Source organism: Barbus barbus, assembly GCF_936440315.1.
Source record: "Barbus barbus genome assembly, chromosome: 18".
NCBI lineage: Eukaryota > Metazoa > Chordata > Actinopteri > Cypriniformes > Cyprinidae > Barbus > Barbus barbus.
Genome location: NC_136746.1, coordinates 29,699,970 through 29,715,886, shown reverse-complemented (window position 1 = coordinate 29,715,886; position 15,917 = coordinate 29,699,970).

Here is a 15,917-nt window from a genome sequence, read left to right as displayed (position 1 = left end):
AATAAAACAAAAACCAAAAAAATTTATATATAGAAATGCATAAAACATTTTATTTAAATTAGTTTTTGTTTACCATTTTAAAAATATTAAAACATAAAAAATAATAGTAATACATAAGATTTGTAACTTTATATTTATTAATTTATTTATATACAATTAGAAATATATATTGTGTGTATGTGTACATATTTATATATAGTATTTTTTTAGTAATAGTGTTGCAATGTGGTGTAATGTTTATCTTTGCGATTTCATTAAAAGTCAACTATATAATATAACAGTCAACTATAAAAGACAAATATCATCACTGAATTAATACACATGGGTCATTTTCAGGGATGAATGTCTAATTTGTCGTAGAAAATAATATGTTTGTTTTGTGAGCACCACATAAACGCTTTGGGTGGAATGTGCTGCAATTTATAATTTACAACCGGCATTGCAGGCATTGCTTTGGACTAAAAGCCATATTTTATTTTTATTCTTAAAAAAATATATATTTGCAGAGAGCTTGATGAGGCCAATATGAAGGAATCATAAAGGCTTTGGTGAACTGTGTGATTGAAAATATTATGATGTCACTTCCTTATGAATATTGAAAAATAACAATCAGAAAGATGAAGCCGTTATTTTCAAGGAGGGAAATATGCTATTTAGCAAACAATGTGACTAGGATCAGTATTGTGTTAATAATATCAGCAGTAAGTCACGAACGGCACCATTTCTTTCCCAGAAAGGGCCGTGTATGATTCTGACATTTATGTATGATATACAGTAAAAGCTCTGCTGCACAAAGGGGAACCTGTAACCTTTAATCCTCAAAGAGGAGCTGTAATTGTAAAGACAGCGATGTCTTCAGGTAGAGCTGGAGAAATAGAGAGCGAGACGCAGAGAACACAGTAATCTCCAGTGAATCTGAGAACAGACTGGACTTCTTTTATTTGCTTTGCTACGGGAACACCCGGTACATAAAAATGACAGAGTTGAGCGATTAGGATTCAGGAGTGGACCGATACGAGTCACTGACCCTCTACAGCCATCAGTGCGCTCTCACCCACACCACAACCTGGATATTGCATTTCTCTGTCGGGTTGAAGATGAAGAATCATAATCAAAACTAAAAAAAATCGATACTTCAACATCTTTTTAACCATTTAGTTCACCCAGAGTGCATGCAATCATCTAATTCCACAAAAAAATTCAGAACTTTTTTTAATGTTCCCATTTAACGTACATTATTTCTGAATGTTCTCCGAATGCTCAAAATATACAGGTTTTTAATGTTTTAAAAATATTTTTTCTTGGTTATGCAAACGTTAAAGGGATAGTACATGAATGAATGAATCCTGACATCATTTGCTCACCCTCATGTTGTTCCAAACCTGTATGAGTTTCTTTATTTCTGTTTAAATTCTTTATTTCTGTTTATTCTGTTTACTACAAAAAAGAAGTTACTTTGAAAAATGTTTCTGGTCCCCATTGACTTCCAGATAGTCTTTTTTTTTTTTTACCTTATTATGGAGGTCAATGGGGACCAATAGCTGGGCACATGTTCAACAGAAAATAGAAACTTATAGAGGTTTGGAACAACATGAGGGTGAGCAAATTTCCATTTTGGGGTAAACCTCAGCTAACAGCGAACATTCACACAATTGATTTTCAAAAATTATATAAACGATCATTTTTATACATAATTTATATAAAAATTATATAAATTTTATAAAAAATTCTCAAATGTTCTTAAAGTAATGTTTCTGGAATGTTCTTATAACTTGATTTATGTTCTCATAACATTGAGAGGAAACGTTCTGAGATCAACATTCATTATGTTATTTGTACTCTATGTACGTTCCCATAATGCTGTGAGAAAACACTAAGAATATTCAAAATAAACTTTCTAATAACCTTTAGGCTAAATAATGTTTTAATCAAAACTAGGCATTTAAAGTTCTTAGAATATTAAAAAAAATAAAAATTCAAATATGAGAATAAAGTTAGTAGAATGTTGTAAGAAATGGTTTTGTAACCTTTAAATGACATTCTAATCATAACGTCAACATTTTCAAAGCAATGTTCCCACGTTTTTATAAAAGTTTTGTTACCTGGGACTATCCTTTTAAGGAAACATTTCATTTGATTATTTTGCAAACATTACAGAAACGTTACTTTTGAATGTGTTCTGTTCTCTGAACATTCTAAAAAAAGTAGTAACATTAAAAAAAAATGTTAGACGAACATCCAACTAAAATGTTTCTTTGTTACGATGTATACATCACATTTTTGTGCTCACATTGAGAACATTATTAAAGACCAAATAACTTCTATTAACATTACTGTAACTTTGATACAACGTTCTGAGAACGTTCCCTGTTATCTGAGTTTAGCCTAAATTACTTCAGCAGTATTTGAAAACCACAGCATTAATGGATCAACTTCAAAACATTCAACAACAATTAAAACCAAATAACATCTACATGCAAACATTTGAAAGGTTTTTAAAGTATCTTTGATTAAACCAAAAAAATCTAAAGCTAAATTTTGCCTCCTTTTATTAAAATATTTTAATATGAGTCAACTGAATAAAAAAATAGTCAACCATAAAAGACATAAAAGTGGATTAATATACATAGACACCCCCCCGAGAATGAACAAATTTGTTGTGGAATTATTATATATATTTTTTTCAATATTCCCACATTATAGGTACAATACTTTTCTCTCAAATGATTAATCGCGATTAATCGCATCCAAAATAAAAGTTTTTGTCTACATAATTCATGCGTGTGTACTGTTTATATTTATTATGTCTGAATGTATATGACATATTATATAGACATACACATACAGCAAAAAAAATCTAAATATTTACATGTATTTATATTCATATAAATTATATAATAAATATATTTAATATATAAACATAAAATTTTTCTTAAATATATATATATGCATGTGTGTATATATATATATATATATATATATATTACACACACATATATTATTATGTAAACAAAAACTTATTTTGGATGGAATTAATCGTGATTAATCGTTTGACAGCACTCATTTAAACATGTTTGTCTACACATTAAACGAATGTCCATCTAAAAAGTTCTGTGAACGATGCATAAATCACATTTTTGAGAACATTATTAAAGACCAAATAACTTTGAGACAACATTCTGAGAACGTTCCCTGTTAGCTCGGTTCAAATTATTTCAGCAGTACTTGAAAACAACAGCATTAATGGACCAACTACATGCAAGCGTGCCAAAATCAGCCATGGTTTTTTAACTCTGTTAGGAAGTGTTTTGCAGGAGGGCCGGCAGTGATCGAGCAGGTGATTTGGATCTCAGCGGCTCTTCGGTTCCCGGGTCACCCGTCCATGGAATTAAATCGGCAACCTCTGCGACGGCGGCTCACATTCCCAACTATTAGACTCAGAGAAGCAGCAGTTGCACCCAAAGACTTCATCAGTCAGACTCTGACAGGATAAATAGGCCAGCGCACACATCTCACTTCAAATATCATTATACTGCAGGCACTTTAAACACAACATGGATCCATTGTAGCAAATGCCACTGCTTATTGCACCAGGCTGCTTTCAAGACGAACACACTTCAACAGATTCACTTTAATAGAGGTTCTTAATGCTAAAGAGGAATAGATGCACAATCTGATTACACTAAATACGCTTTTCTTTTATCAGGGGAAGGTCGTAAACGGTTTAAGCAAAACCTACCAAAACTCTCAGCGAGGATGTGCACAACTAAGCTACATAGATATCTACCAGACAGCGAATCTCAAGGGTTATACATATTTTTTTTTTTGAAAACAGCTGGACGGAGCTCAACAGAGTGGAATCTGTTCTCCAGATGTGTTTTTTCAAAGATTAACTATATTTCATATCACATATTTTCAGCGTTTAAAATTCAAAAGCATACATCACTGGCAAACATTGACTAAAATATGACTCAGAATATATACAGGGCTATTTTAAATGGCCATCAATGAAAAAAGATAATTTTTCCTCTCAAATAGGTACAGCATCTACCAGTAAGAACTAACTTGACAAAGTCAATTTTAATCATTTCATGGGAAAAAGTTACATTGTCAGTCATTATTTTTGTCTTGTTTTCTAGTACAAGATTTATATATTCTTCTTCAGTATTTAATTTTTTCAGTCAGGACTGAAGATAAATAATCAAAATCAAACATAAAATCAAAAACTTCAACTACTTAGCCATTTAATTCACATAGAGTGCATCTGATCATATAATTCCACAAATGATCATGACTACAATAGAGCGTTTTGTTAATGTTCCCATAAAACGTTATTTCCGAATGTTCTCTGAATGTGGAAAATGTCCAGATTTTTGAGTGTTTTTCCTGGTTATACGAAACATTCCATTGTATAATGTTGCAAATATTACGGGAATGTTACTCTTGAATGTTCTCTGAACATTCTGAAACAAGTAGTTACATTCAAAAAATAACAATAAAAATTTTAGATGAACATCCAAATAAAACATTTCAGAACAAATGTTCCAGGAATGATTTAGAAAGAATGTTGTTGTGCTATCGTTTTGAGAATTTTATTAAAAGACCATATAACTTTAAACAAACGTTTTCTCCATTTTACATTTTACTCCCATAATTACAGCATCTACCAGTAAAAACTAAATGAACAAAGTTAACTGTATTCATTTCACTGTAAAAAGTGAATTTCCTACTCTGTTTTCCAGTACAAACATCAAGATACTTTTATTTGATGCAAAATGACATTAAGTCTTGTTTTCTGAAAAATGTTAAAATGTAAAAATATCTGCCAATAAGGCCATAAAGATGAACTTGAATAGAACCCTTTGAATTACATTATTTTTCTGACCCCATTTGCAAATAGTTTTCTTCTAGTTTTATGCTTAAACTCACGTAATTCTGATACATTTTTCAGAAAGAAAAAAGCTTAATAACTTTTCATTTTGCATCTCAAGTAACTATCGTCATTGCACTAGAAAAGACAAAAAAACTGAGGAAGAACATCACTTGCACTTTCAAACCTTTGCTTTCTTAGAAACATCTTGAAGAAACAATGACTAAAGCAACTAGAAAGCAATATGAGTAAAAGACAGCCTCCGTGACCAACAATGCACACCATAAAACGAAGCTCTACTTCACCTGAATTAGAATTATCTAGAAAGCGACACTGTGCCACTCAGTCTGAGACAAAAACTTACTTCAAAAGCTCTTCTCAAGTGCCTCGCTGAGAGCCAGGCTGTGGAAAATGTGAGTGAAAATCACTGTAAGAGTTCTCGGGTGCGGATCGGGCTCAGCGAAGGAAGACGGGTGGCAAACAGCTGCATCCACTTTCCGTCAGGCTCTTTGATAAAATGCTTCAGACTCTTATGTAATGAACACAGGTGCTCATGTGCAAAGCAAGTGTCAGCCTCCAGCTGCGGTCTCTTCATAATGCTAACTTTGACACTGACATCCGTCAGATTAAGCCACTACATTTCCATGAGTAAGCACTCACTTTGGCCACTTTGTGCGGACTGAGGAAGTGAAACGCAAAGCAGATGATGGTGTGAAACTATTTCTAGGCAGCAGATTGTGGATTCAAGCTTTGCAGTGGACACAGAATTTGAAGTTATTCATAGAGAAGAGCACAGCTCTAGTTATGTCAAGGACATGGGTTTAATTCACAGAAAACACACACACACAGAGATCAAATGAAAAACGCTGAATGCACTACAAGCCAGTGGATTTAAAAAAAAAAAAAAAGGAAATGTAAACTAAATTTATTACTGAAATGAGCAGCATGTGTTTTGTATTTTTTGTGCAGGTTTCTTAATCAGTTCAACCTGCAAGGCTTCTACCACTGCCATGCTGGAAAATCATTATTAACCAGCATTAACCAACAATAACCAGCATTAACCAAGATTAACCAGCATTACCCAACAGCAGCATTAACCAACATTAACCAGCATTAACCAAGATTAACTAGCATTAACCAACATTAACTAGCATTACCCAACATTAACCAGCATTAAAAACATTAACCAGCGTTAGCCAAGATTAAGCAGAATTAACCAGCATTAACCAGGATTAACCAGCATTACCCAACATTAATCAGCATTAACCAGGATTAACCAGCATTAGCCAACTTTAACCAGCATTAACCAAGTTTAACCTGCTTCAACCAGCATTACCCAACATTAACAAGCATAAACCATCATTAACTGGCATTAACCACCATTAGCATTAATCAACATTAACCAACATTAACCAGCATGAAAATACAAGTGAATGTGACTGATGTTTGTCTGTAAAAAAGTTGCTGCCATGTTGGTAGGGTGTTGCTATGTTGAGTGGTGTTTGGATTGTTGCCATGGTATTGCTATTTGGTTGCCCGGGATTAACTATTCAGATACTAAAGTGTTACTCTGAGTGGTGTTTAGAATGTTGCTATGTGATTACCTATGGCTTACCTCTTCAGTTACTAAGGTGTTCAGAGGGTTTTTGACCTTTTTAGATACTAATGTGTCCAGAGCATTGTTTAGAATGTTGCTATGTTGTTGCTTTGTTACTAAGGTGTTCTGAGTATTGTTTATAAAGTTCCAATGTGGTTGCTAGGGTGTTGCCAGGGCTTACCTGTTCATTTACTAAGTTATTCTGGGTGTCATTGACAGCAAACGCCAACAATAATAAACTCACATAAGAGCACCAAAAAAGTAAATAACAATCTTAGGACGGAATTACGTTTATGCAGTTGATTAAACTAAACCTGAATAAATCTCATTAGTAATTGTGCACACGTTCGGTACCATCTTCAGTATTTAAAATCTAATCCCACAGTGCTTCTCTCTGCCAGGCTACTAGAGAATTCACCAGACTCCCTCCTGACGGAGTAAAACGCGATCAATACGGTCCAGTGACTCGTGATTGCTCTGTGTATTTTCAATGATCCAACAGAGATGTGTTTAAGCCATCAAACACCTTCTAATCATCATGCAACAGGGACTTCAATTTACACTGGACTGCGTGTTCTCAGCCCGGTCGATTATATCTGTTCCATCTACCGGCAGCCTCAATTCTGTTAGAGTAGTCTTGCTACTATTTGGTCATAATAAGCCTCAAATTGATGATTAACCTTTGTAATCCGGCAAGCGCATGGAAAACGGTGTGCTCTTGTCATCCGAGTGGCTCCGAGAAAGATGCTGCATTATCGTCTGCGGGAAAATTGAGGGGTTTGTGAGCAAATGAGGCAGCGTTATCTGCACAGAGCGTGCACGAGTATAATGAAGACGCATTTCTAGAATGAAGAGCCTTTTAATAACAAATCAGACACTGTATTGTGCATTTTAATAAAAAACCGTCCATGTCTGCATGCATTAGGCGTCTATGCGTGAAGATAGAGGCTGTTATCTTGGGAAAGCGAGGTGAATTAGCATCTGGTGTAGAGCGCCGGCCATTGTTTATGGCCCTCTATTATTTGGTAATCAGACATTAAATGAGTCATTTCTCTACATTTAACTCCAGCCGGTGAACTAATGGTTTAATCTGACCATCGAGGATGATTTAGCTTTTGTTTACTCCGAATCACCATTAGACAAACCCAATTCGTGACTGCAAATGTAGCAGGAAACCATTTCCTAAAATGTGAATAAACACATGCACCAATCAGACTGCATATAAATGCATAAATATGCATTTTAGGCTTTCGTTATCCTGTGATATTTGCAGTCGGCAGACTTGATGCTCCTTTATCAGAGGCCTTCATCAGTTGGTATTTCATATCTATCATATTTGTGAGTGGAATCAGTCCAAAGGCTGTCCTTAACACGTCACCTTGTCAAAGCGCCAGACAAACGACCTCCTTCATTATCTTAAAATCTCTAAGGATGAAAAATAAAATCTTTGTGCGGAGTCTCATTTCAATGAAATAAATTTAAATTAAAATAAGGCCCTAAATTAAACCTCAATATATTCCACTCTGGGGGACAGAGGCAGAATCAGGGCATACTTCAAAAACACAATCCCTCATCAAGAGTAAAGTAAAGTTCAGAAACTTTCATTTGCCGAAGGGTCAAGGTTTGCTGATTTCTAGGTCGGAGAAAGAAATATTACATTAGCAATAAGTAAACACTTAGAGAGAAAATAAACTTAGCCTCAACATTCAGGGTGAAATGAAATAAAGTTTATTGGTTACAACAAATATCAAAAGTTTGGAAGTTGGGTTTAGGAGTGGAAAAGGCCAAAACAGCAAACACAAATACCAAAGGGTCAGTCTAAAGAATAACTGAGGATTGAAATCGATGGTTTGATGAAAACAACAGGCCAAATAATCATCTATCTAGATAATACACTTAGGTTATAAAAGTATAACATTATTTAAACGTTACAAAAAGTTTCTTACAACATTCTACTTTATTTTTTAACCAAAATGTAACGTTATTTGAACGTTTATTTTAATATGCTAAGAACACTAAAATGTTTTCTTGTCATGATTACGTTATTTAAATGCTACAAAAACCTTTCTTACAACATTCTACTAACTGTAGTTTTACCTAATAACATTACGTTTATATTTAAAATTATTACATTTTCTTATTGTGATTATAAAATTATTTAAAGTTTGCAAAAACGTTTCTTAGAACGGACATCAAGTACAAATAACATCATCAAATTATGTTCTAAAAACATTTTCTCTCAACTATGAGAACATATAGCACATCCAATATTAATAAAGTTATAAGAACATTCCATAAACATTACTGTAAGAATGTTTGTCCTGACATTTATATATAAAACCTTTTGTGCAATGGAAAGTTTCCAAAGATGTTAAATGTTCTTCGCAGAACCACTGATACTAATAAAATCCTTTATTTTTAAGAGTTAGCCTGGTTCAGCATTAGATACAGTTCAGATAAAGGTTTTCATACACATGTTCTTGTGTTCAAAAACAGCTGTACAAAGCACAACAAAATACAAGGGTCTCCAGTTGAATACTTGAGTATTTTAAACTTGGCACAGCATCTTAAAAAATCAGCAGAAAACACGGTGTAGTAAAAAAAAAATGAACTACACATTAGAAGAAATTAATACTTTTGGTTAAGGGTTCATTTAAATCTCTAAGTACAAGCACCTCTAATAAAAACTTGACCCTTACGCCGCTGCTCAAGCACAACCTTATTAGTTTTTACTTGAGCACTTTAAAAGTTTCCTCTCAAGTGAAGCACCTCTACTGAAAAATCTACTTCTGAGCTGTACTTTCTCCACCGTTGCATGAAAACACCTTTTATGAAAGCCTGGAAACAAAACAAAAAATAATAAATAATGAATCCAGTAACACTGAATGGAAAATCTAAGATGTGGAGCATAATAAAGTAAGCCACGAAATCAAATGACTGCTGTTTCTATGAGCTTTAATCTCAGGGTAATTTCATTTCACACTGCGCTGTACTAAACACTGCAACACTAGAACAATATTTTGGCTCCTGCTCTCGCAGGTATTTGAGAAACCGAGCCATTAAACACACATCTATTGTCTTAATTGTGTAGCTGAATAACAACACCAGCTTCGTGCTTGTTGGGTGAAATAAAGAGCAACACAACATGCGTTAAAGGAGGCTTTCGCACTGATCCGAAAAGAACGAAAGCCAAAGTCTTTTCGCTCAAGTGGAATGATAAATTCACCCCATAATGCATCTGCCTCAGAATTCATGATGAAAAAATATTTTAAATTAGGTGTCAAAAGTCTCATATTGAACAACTCCTTCTCAAACTGCACTCAAACATTCCAGCAAATTGAACAGAAGAAAGCACAAAGCTGTACATCCGGGAAGCCTCATCGGAATACACATAGCATTAATGAGCCTGTCCCATCAGCACGGCTCATGTGTGATCATCTGATGCTATGTGAGTTTAAGGGGGATTATGAGAGGGAACGCAATCAATACACCTATCCAGATGCACTGCAGACTGTAAGCCTAGGGATGGGAATCATTGGGAACGTAATGATTCTGGTTCTGATTTCAATACTGGCTCTTTAAAGAGACGGTTCACCCAAAAATAAACATTCTGTCATTGTTTACTCGCTCTCATGTCATTCTAAACCTGTTTGATTTTATTTTTCTTTGTAACACGAAACGAGATGCTCTTTATCGTGCAATGACAGTGAATGCTGAACGCTCTAATATAGATTAAGCAGCAACTTTAACATTATTAGAACATAATATCTTGCATAAGATAACATCATAATTGTTGTTTTAATGATATGCAAGCTGACATTATCGAGTATGTATGAGTATATGCAAAAAACAATCAAATACCCGTTTATGTGTAATGAGGTGTATTAGAATATAGTTAAAATGCCCCAATAATTCAAGTTATGAAAGCATCAAAGGGGTTATTGTTTTTTATATTATAAGATATGATATAGTAAGATCAAGAGTGCTGTTTTCCCAAATTTCATATAGCGTATGATCGTGAATGTGATATTGATTTTATAGAGCGGTTCAATAAACAAGAAGTTAATATTAAGTGAGTTACATTTTAGACACAATAGTGTCTGTTTTTTCTGTTTTGCCAATGAAAATAGTTCCAAACAAACCTAGATCAGAACATTTGTCCATCTCAGAGCACAAATGCAGTGTTTCGTTCGTTTCTGTGATCTGCAGCTGTATTTTCAGCATCATTATTCCAGTCTTCAGTGTCACCTGATCCTTCAGAAATCAGTATAATATACTGATTTATAATCAATGTTTTAACTGTTGTGCTGCTTAATATTGTTTAATATACTTTTTTCTCCGATTCTTTGATGAATACAAAGTTAAAAAGAGCAGGATTTGTTCAAAATAGAAATATATTTTCTAACAATGTAAGTCTTTATGATGACTTTTTATTCATTTAATACATCCCTCCTGACTAGAAGTATTAATTTCTTAAAAAAAAAAAAAAAAAAATGTACTGACCCCAAACTTTTGAATAGCATTATATATTGTAACACAAAATTTCTTTTCAAATAAATGCTGTTCTTTTTAACAGAGAATCCTAAACAAAATTATCACAGGTCCCCAAAAATATTAAGCAGCACAACGGTTTCCAACATTGATTATAAATCAGCATATTAGAATCTAATCTGATCTGTCTAATCTGTTACGCTTTACATGGAAGGGGGGGGTCTCCTCATCCACCACCAATGTACAGCATCCACCTGAATGATGTGACGGCAGCCATATTGCGCCAGAACACCCACCACACCAGCTTATTGATGGAGAGGAGACAGATGCAGCCAATCAGTGTATGAGGATGATTAGGAGGCCATGATGGTCAGAGGACAGTGGAGGGAATTTGGACAGGATGCCAGGATTACACTCCTACTCTTTTTTTGTGAAGTGACATACGGCCAAGTATGGTGACCCATACTCGGAATTTGTGCTCTGCATTTAACCCATCCAAAGTGCACACACACACCGTGAACACACACACACACACACCGTGAACACACACCGTGAACACACACACACACACAGCAGTGAACACACACCCGGAGCAGTGGGCAGCCAATGCTGCGGCGCCCGGGGAGCAGTTGGGGGTTCGGTGTTTTGCTCAAGGGCACCTCAGTCGTGGTATTGAGGGTGGAGAGAGCGCTGGACATTCACTCCCCCCACCTACAATCCCTGCCGGACCGAGACTCGAACCCACAACCTTTGGATTACAAGTCCGATTCTCTAACCATTAGGCCACGACTTTTGAAGGACATCCTAGGACTTTTAATGACCACAGAGAGTCAGGACCTCGGTTTAACGTCTCATCCGAAAGACGGAATGATGATTATTATTATGATTTCTGAAGATCATGACACACTGAAGACTGGAGTAATGATACTGAAAATACAGCTGCGCATCACAGAAATACATTATATTTTAAAGTATATTAAAATAGAAAACATATTTTAAATTGCAATCATATTTCACAAAATATTTTTTTTTCAGTATTTTTAATCAAATAGATACAGCCTTAATGTTTAAAAAACAAAAAATCTTACTGATCCCAAACTTTTGAGCGGCAGTGTATATATATATATATACACATATATATGTATATATATATATTTTTTTTTTTGTCAATATTGCACACCGCTAGCTATTATTCATTGATATTTTGCTCTCCAATCACATTCATGTTTACATATATTTAGATATGGTGCATCAAGATGTGTCACGCCAGGTTTGACTTCAATGATGTCTCGCCTAGTGTAAGTTGGAGGAAGTAACATTAAATTAGAAATAAAGACTAAATTTAGCTCCAACACTCAAGGTAACTCAATAAGTTGCTTCAGGAGTGGGAAAGGACAGAACAACAAACAAAAAAGTCGGTGGTTTACCTGAACTAATAGTCTTTAGGCAATTCTAATTAATCGTTTTTGAAATATTTTAACCTTAACACAGCGTCTGAAATAAGCAATGCTTAAAAACACAAAATCCAGTTATTAAGGATGTTATCATACAACATGTTCTTGCGTTTAAAACAGCCAGAACCATTGTGGTCTGGAGGTTTGGCTTTAAAAGTTGAATATTTTAACTTTGACACTTAAATAAGCAACACTTAAAAACAGCATATTTGTAGTACAGTCTGGAGATTTAGCTTTAAAAGTTGAAAATTTTAACCTTGGTTTGATTTTAGTGATACCAAACATTACTGTTTTTTTTACATAACCAACTGTTATTTAAATATGCACACCTTCGAAAGAAGATTTTAAGAAAGTAAAACTTAAATTTGGGTCTGTTCCTCAAACAAAGATACTGGACAGCTTCAGAAGATTTAAAATATAATGCATTTAATATGCTGTATTGTTGGAGTTTGACAGCCTCTGGTCACCAACAGCAAGTCTTTTTGACTAAATCACTGCTTATAAGAGTTCAGGTTGCTGCAAAGATGTATTTTTGTCTGTTTATTACTTTTTTCTTTTCCCACATTCAATATAGCCTAAAAACTCAATCACATAATTCTGAAGCACATGTATACAGATCTACTTACAAAGGTGAAGGTGGTAAAGAAAAACCTGTGTTCTCATGAATAATGCAGTTAGTCTCAAATATGCAAATCTATGTATTAGCCTAGTTATGCATAACTTACAGTAAGTTATGCATTATATATGAACAAGACATGTAATGAACGACTAGTTGGCTAACGCACAAGCACACAGTGCTAAAGACGCTGGATAACTTGTGAACCAGCTACTAAATCCTAATGTCTACTTGACTAATAAATGACATCCTGGGAGACTTACGGAATTAGCTCGTAGTACGCGGATACGTCTCGCAGCTATTAAAGACAATGATGTCGTTAGGTTTGGGAGGCTTGCGAGACGGACGGAGACGAAGCGTAGCGCTGTAGCTAATCCTTCCATTTTCCCTAAAGGACTAATCAGGAATCTGCTCCGACTGATCCCATCCATCTACATCTGAGCCAATTTAACAGAAAGAGTTCATGAGGAGTCTCAGCGGGCACCAAATGAGCCGAATCTAGGCCAAACTTTTAAAGACATGTATGGCTAATATGTTGGATGGGAAGGGAAAAGTTTAACATGCAAAAGCAGGGAAATCTTCACCAGCACACGCAAGTGCCAGCAACTTTTAGTTTCGAGTTCCCAACAGACTGACAGCAATTCAAGAGTTTTTAATAATGTGCATATTTTAGGCATATGCAGTTTATGCTAATATTAATACATTTTAATGTTTACATGTTGCAATGGTTACATGTTGGGTCTTCATGAGTGTTGCCAGATTTTGCCAATTTTTTACAATCCAAAAGCTTTCCTCTCCAAGAAAAACCCAAAATATTTACTGCCAAAAGAATGTGACAGAATTCTATTTCCATGCCAACCAAGGTTGATAAGCACAGTTGTTATGACCTTAAAACTAGTGACAAAATAAAGCTATACAAATGAATAAATTTCCCAGATAGGAGAACAATAAAACAGGAAAACAAGTCAAAACATGACAAATACAGTACAACAAAGTAGCAAATATGACCAAAAAATATGTCTACCCAAACAGGTTGAAGTATGTAAAATATCTGCAAACGGCAGTCAAACAATTAACATACTTCAACAGCAAAAACGAGCCAATTCAAGTCCAGACAAAAAAGCCCAATATAAGTGATTGGAATAAGCAATGGGTTCATCTACATATTATAATCACCTAAAATATTTCATTTCGTATTCAAAAAATGAATGACGATGATAATAATAATTTGTGCTATGCTTTATTACCAAACAGAGCAATCCACTGTTTGAGAGTTGGGTCACTCTACCATTCTTTTATATTTAGTTATGCCACTTTGGTATAGCAATCACTTGGATATTCAGCTATAATTTCAAAATCTGATCCCTTATCGCAATAAAAACGCTGGCATCAACACCAACATCAGACGAATCTGCAGTGTGTTTATCCAGCTAACATTCTCACAAGTTTCACTAATGTTTTTTTAAATGTTAAATAAATGTTAGGACAAAATGTTCTTATTAATATTTGATATAGGGTCTCATAACATTGAGAGAAAACGTTCTGAGATCAACATTCTCAGATTGCCCTTATGATGTTATTTAGATGTGATGAACATTCCAATCAATGTTTTTGTAACCTTTAAGTAACGTTCTGATTAAGATGATGTTCTTAGAATTAAGGGGAGACACTGCAGGCAAAAACACATGCACCTGTCAAGTTTGATATTTTGGCCTTTTTGATTTTTCATAAAGTGTTTATTTCAGACTAGTGGAAAATAACCTCCAAAAAACACTAAGTTTTTCTTTTATAGCACTTTATCTATTTGTCAATAGATTTAAATAAGTTTTCTCTCCTATGCTGAGCCATAAATCTCCACTTCAGTAGCACTTACACACACCAAACTTTATTTATTCCTGTCTATATCCTGAAGGTTTTTACAGAGGGATTTATAATTTGCTTGATTATATACAACATTTTAATCCACAAAAATTGTGAAAATATAGTGTTTTCTGTCCGTTCTAAGCATTTTCTGAATTATGAAGTGACAAAAATGAGATAACCAAAATTCCCTCTTTAAAAACTTTTGACTCTAATATGTCAAAAAATATTTTGAAACTGACATCATCCAGTTTTTAGATTTTTGTGCAAGACATTTATGCAAATTAACGCATATTTCATTAAATAATGACTCATTTGCATATCTAAACCTAACATTTTAGAAAACTTGTAATACAAAAAATGTTTGCAATTATCAATGTAATCAATCAGCTGAGTAAGGCAATAACTATTAGTTTTTTTTTTTTACCCTCTTCACCTGCAGTGTCTCACCTTAAACACACACACACATTCAAATAATCTTAAAATATTCAAATAACATTATATTTTAATGGCTATTTTAATGTTTTTAGAATATTAAAAAAATATATATAGTAGAATGTTGTAGAAAACGTTTAAATAAGGTTAAAATCTTGATATTGATCTTGGATATTTTAATGTTTTTAACTTGTTTAATGTTTTAACTTTATATTTTGGGTGAAAAAGTAGAATGTTGTTTTTGTAACCTTTAAATAATATTATAATTGTGAAAAGAAATCTGGACATTTTAATGAAAATTTAAATGTCACAATGCTTTTATATCCTAAATTTATTACCTGGATGTGTGTGTGTGTGTGTGTGTGTGTGTGTGTGTGTGTATGTGTATGTATGTATGTATGCATGTATGTATATATGCTATAAAATGACCAGAAAAACAACATACTGATCCTAAACTGGTTCAGATATTGTTCACCCACCAAACTGATTTTGAACCTCTCAAAAAAGTAAAACCTGGAAATTGGAAATCCTCCCAATCTGGCAACACTGGTCATCACTTGATGATCACCGTAAAATTAACTTCCAAAAGACTGG